The sequence below is a fragment of the Oncorhynchus mykiss genome, chromosome 25, assembly GCF_057628025.1.
Source record: "Oncorhynchus mykiss isolate SJ-2025 chromosome 25, ASM5762802v1, whole genome shotgun sequence".
NCBI classification, from domain to species: domain Eukaryota; kingdom Metazoa; phylum Chordata; class Actinopteri; order Salmoniformes; family Salmonidae; genus Oncorhynchus; species Oncorhynchus mykiss.
The window spans coordinates 80,183,931-80,189,542 of record NC_143046.1 but is presented as its reverse complement, the minus strand read 5'-3'; positions in this window follow the sequence as shown (position 1 = coordinate 80,189,542).

The window sequence follows — 5,612 nt, the reverse complement described above, 5'->3', positions numbered from 1 at the left end:
CTGATGAAGCTGAGTCTCCTTCTGAAGGAGGACTAACCAGCAGAAACCACTGATGAAGCTGAGTCTCCTTCTGAAGGAGGACTAAACAGCAGAAACCACTGATGAAGCTGAGTCTCCTTCTGAAGGAGGACTAAACAGCAGAAACCACTGATGAAGCTGAGTCTCCTTCTGAAGGAGGACTAACCAGCAGAAACCACTGATGAAGCTGAGTCTCCTTCTGAAGGAGGACTAACCAGCAGAAACCACTGATGAAGCTGAGTCTCCTTCTGAAGGAGGACTAACCAGCAGAAACCACTGATGAAGCTGAGTCTCCTTCTGAAGGAGGACTAACCAGCAGAAACCACTGATGAAGCTGAGTCTCCTTCTGAAGGAGGACTAACCAACAGAAACCACTGATGAAGCTGAGGAGACTAGATCTAAATGATTCAGAGAAACAGAGAGCTCCTCTCCTCTGTCCCCCTGAGACAGAGAGAAAATGGCCCCCGCTGAGACGGAGAGAGGGGGGGGGCAGAAGAGGAGAGGGGGAGAGGGTAACATGGGAATACGAGTCTCAAACTATCTGAAGGATGCCTGAGAACAAAGTGAGTGCTGCATAGGGAAGACAGACATACAGTAGTTTTACCTTCATCTCTCTCTGTGCCTTTCTCTTAACAGGATAGTTTTATTTGAAGAACCTAAGGTACTTCTATTTCATCCCTCCCTCCCTCCCTCCCTCCCTCCCTCCCTCCCTCCCTCCCTCCATCCATCCTAAACTCATTCCTGTCTCCTCTCGCTGTCTGATGATCACATACACACACAAACTCTGTCTTAGTCTGATGAATATTAGGGTTTTCACACATAGTTTTGAGCTTTAGTTCGGATCATTTGTTACGAGTTAAACTATTTGTTACATTGTATTATTTACATTTGGTTCAGTTGGTTTCACATTGCCAAATGTCAAACGAACAAAAATACATGTCCTTTGTTTATTGAATGGCAATAGCCTCTCTAACTCTGACCTGAATAGGCTATATTCAGTAGTCGAGTGGTATAGCCCCCGTCACTTATCTGCATCGGATGCACTCATAAATGCACTGCTACTCACAAAATGTTTCAGAGATCTCAAATTATGATGTTGCGTGCATTTCATCAAATGCTCTCAGTCAAACAACCAATAATAATGCACGACTCTGGTTCTTTTCCTGTGTTTGGTCTGGACTGTGTTCTCATTTACAGTGAACCGCACCATGGTGTGAATTGAATTTAATCGGACAGAGACTACCCTTTTTGAGTGAACCACAGTGCGTTGTTTAGAGTGCTCCTAAATGCGGATAGAGTGTTCACACCAGTCAAAATGAACCGAACAAAGGGGGTAAACGTACCAGACTTCAGAAAAACCGCTCCAAACTAATTTGGTGTAAAAACCCCTTTAGATTAACGTTTTGTTCCAGAGCCACTAAGCTACTGTGAGAGAGAGGAGACAGCATATATGTATGTGTGTGTGTGTGTGTGTGTGTGTGTGTGTGTGTGTGTGTGTGTGTGTGTGCAAGAGGATTGGTACAGTGGACCGACAATTCCCGCTGCGACTGTTCTGGAACCCCTGAAGGGGCCTGGTTAGCGTGGTTATAGTGTGGACAATGGGTCTGATTGGACCTGACTGATTGGCAGCATGTGGGTGGATGTGGTGCCACTGAGGCAGCCAGGGCTCTGTGCTGAGCCGGAGCAGAACCATCCTTGTGGTGACAGCTATAATGGGTTGTGATGTGCTGACTGAGCACTATGGGGGTCTGGCAGGATGCTCTGTTAGAGGGAGAGAGTGGGACAGAGGGAAAGAGAGCGAGAGAGAGAGAGAGAAAGAGAGAGAGAGAGAGAGGGAGAGAGGACAGAACTGGACAGAGTTGGTTACTGGGCCTCTGTGGTTTTGTTTAAACGTGTATGTGCATTTGAGCTGTACTGTACAGAGCCATGAATCTACATATACAGTAGAGCACAGCCTGGAACGCTGCTCTTCCAATCAGCATCCAATATCCAAACAACTAGTTTTATAATACTCCTCAAATGCACACACACACACACACACACACGCCCTTTAACAACAGCTTCATTTTTCAGTGCTAACCAGGCATAGAGCAGAGATCTCATACTGCAGCTGAACCAAGGAGGTCCCTAGAAAATCAGTCTTCCACAGGAATATTCACAGATTCCCAGACAGCTCAGCCCAGCTCAGCACTCTGCAAAATCACACACACACACACACACACACAGACAGAGAAGTTGTGTAGACTAAATGAACATCTGGTAACAGAGTTGTATGGCTGTCACACACACAAACAATCACACACACACACACACACAGAGAGAGATGTTGTCACAGTATAGAGATGACAACATCTGGTAATGTAGGAAGTCTCATCATGAACCTGCAGCTTGATGTTGACAACGGAGGGAATGTTGGGTCAAAGAGGTCATCATAATAATGTATTACAGCAACAATAAGCAGTTAGTCTGCCTCTCTGTCTGGACTGGGGTCAGGTCAGGAACTAACTATCTTGTTTGAAGACAGGCTGACAACAGTGTTGTTTTCTAACTGTGTTATCCATTGCACAGATGTTTTTATGACCTACAGAGAGATTAAAAATATATATTTTTGTCATTTAGCAGACGCACTCATCCAGAGCAACTTACAGTTAGTGAGTGGATACATTTTCATTGGTCCCCCGCAAGTGCCATGTTCTACCAACAGAACCACACGGGACCACAGAGCTGTCAAAATGGCCTATCCACCTCATTTTCCAACGCTTTTAAAAACATGGAAGCGAAATGCCAAAGTGGAAACAATGGATACAACTTCCTCCGTGCTCACGCATTATCATAATTCATATGCCACCAGAAATACATGCTGATGTAGCATGACAAATCAATTCAAATTTTATTGGTCACAAACACATGGTTAGCAGATGTTAATGCGAGTGTAGCGAAATGCTTGTGCTTCTAGTTCCGACTGTGCAGTAATATCTAACAAGTAATCTAACAATTTCACAACAACTAACTTATACACACAAGTGTAAAGGAATGAATAAGAATATGTACATATAAATATATGGATGAGTGATGGCTGAACTGCATAGGCAAGATGCAGTAGATGGTATAGAGTACAGTATATACATATGAGATGAGTAATGTAGGGTATGTAAACATTATATAAAGTAGCATTGTTTAAAGTGACTAGTGATACATTTATTACATCCAATATGTAATTATTAAGTGGCTAGAGATTTGAGTCAGTATGTTGGCAGCAGCCACTCAATGTTAGTGGTGGCTGTTTAACAGTCTGATTGCCTTGAGATAGAAGCTGTTTTTCAGTCTCTCGGTCCCGGCTTTGATGCACCTGTACTGACCTCGCCTTCTGGATGATAGCGGGGTGAACAGGCAGTGGCTCGGGTGGTTGTTGTCCTTGATCTATTTGGCCTTCCTTTGACATCAGGTGGTGTAGGTGTCTATAGGCTGGGAGCAACAAAATGGAGTCGTGGTCAGATTTGCCGAAAGGAGGGCGGGGGAGGGCTTTGTATACGTTGAAGTTAGAGTAACAATGATCCAGGATTTTACCAGCCCGGGTTGCGCATTCGATATGCTGATAGAATTTAGGGAGCCTTGTTTTCAGATTAGCCTTGTTAAAATCCCCAGCTACAATAAATGCAGCCTTGGGATATGTGGTTTCCAGTTTGCATAGAGTTCAATGAAGTTCTTTCAGGGCCGTCGAGGTGTCTGCTTGGGGGGGGGGGGGGGGGGGGGGGGATATATACGGCTGTGATTATAATCGAAGAGAATTTTCTTGGTAGATAATGAGGTCGGCATTTGATTGTAAGGGATTCTAGGTCAGGTGAACAAAAGGACTTGAGTTCCTGTAAATTGTTATGATTGTAACGGGATTCGTCCTCCTCTGACGAGGAGTAAGAGAGGTCGGACCAATATGCAGCGTGGTACGTGTTCGTCATGTTTTATTGAACAAAATCACTGAACACGAAAACACAAAATAACAAATAGAAAGACAGAAAGGAAAACCGAAACAGTTCCGTGTGGAACACAGACACAGAAAACAATCACCCACCAAACACAGGTGGGAAAAGGCTACCTAAGTATGATTCTCAATCAGAGACAACTAACGACACCTGCCTCTGATTGAAAACCATACCAGGCCAAACGCAAAATACAACATAGACTGCCCACCCCAACTCACGCCCTGACCATACTAAAACAAAGACAAAACAAAGGAACTAAGGTCAGAACGTGACAATGATCACATCACGACTCCTTAATCATAAGGCATACACCCCCACCCTTCTTCTTACCAGAGAGATGTTTGTTTTTGTCGGAGCGATGCGTGAAGAAACCGGGTGGCTGTACCGACTCTGATAACGTATCCTGAATGAGCCATGTTTCCGTGAAGAAGAGAATGTTGCAATCGCTGATGTCTCTCTGGAAGGCAACCCTTACTCGGATTTCGTCTACCTTGTTGTCAAGAAACTGGACATTGACAAGTAGTATACTCGGGAGGGGTGGGCGATGTGCCCGTCTACGGAGCTTGACCACTAGACCGCTCCGTCTGCCCCTTCTGCGGCGCTGTTGTTTTGGGTCGCCTGCTGGGATCCGTCCCATTGTCCTGGGTGGTAGACCAAACAGAGGATCCGCTTCGGGAAAGTCATATTCCTGGTCATAATGTTGGGAAGTTGACGTTGCTCTTATATCCAATAGTACTTGTAGAGGTGGATAGATTATTATTCAGGATTTGTCTGGTTGGCCGCGTAAAGAAGTCAGACAGGAAAATACTTTTTTTTTAAATTAAAAGTTGGATGGGCAAGATTGTTCTCTGAGTCAATGTGGAGTAAAGGAGGAAGTGTCCTTGTTTCTCTATTTACCAGTCCGTTTCTAAATGTTGAGAAAAAAACTTGACTGGACAAGTTAATGGAAACAGCTATTGCCAGTTGGACTCTGTCTTCTTAGTCTCTCTCTTGTTTTCCTGATAAACATTGTAAACGGCATGTTATGCTTTTATGTCACCTCCTCTCTCCTTCCAGGTCATTTATAACTTTCTCTGTATCTGTACACCACACTCTTAGACAAAAGGGTTCCAAAGGGGTTCTGCGGCTGTCCACATGGGAGAACCCTTTCTGGTTCCAGGTATAACTATTTTAGGTTCCATGTTGGGGTTCTCCCTTTTTGGTTCCAGATGGCACCTTTTTTTTGTAGGAGTACACTTATCTTTCATTTCCCTCTGCCTGTCTTTCTCTTTATCTCTCCATGATGTATCTGTCTGCCTCCCTCCTTCACTCCCCACACTTCCCTCCCTCTCGGTCTGCAGTTGCAGGAGAAGGACAGTGTTTCCAGCATGCACAGAGTCTGAGCTCTACGCATATTTATTTAAATGTCACATAGTGAAACCTTAATTACAGAACAGTGGATGAAGAGGGAATACAGCCTTCACAACTTCCTGACACCTCCTCTGTAAACCTTACCTCTCTCTGTTTCACTTCTCTCCTTCCCTTGTACTCTCCCTGCCTCTCTCTCACCATCCCCCCCTCCTTGCCTTATTCTCTCCCTCCCGATCTCCCTTTTTCCCTCATCCCCTCTGTCTG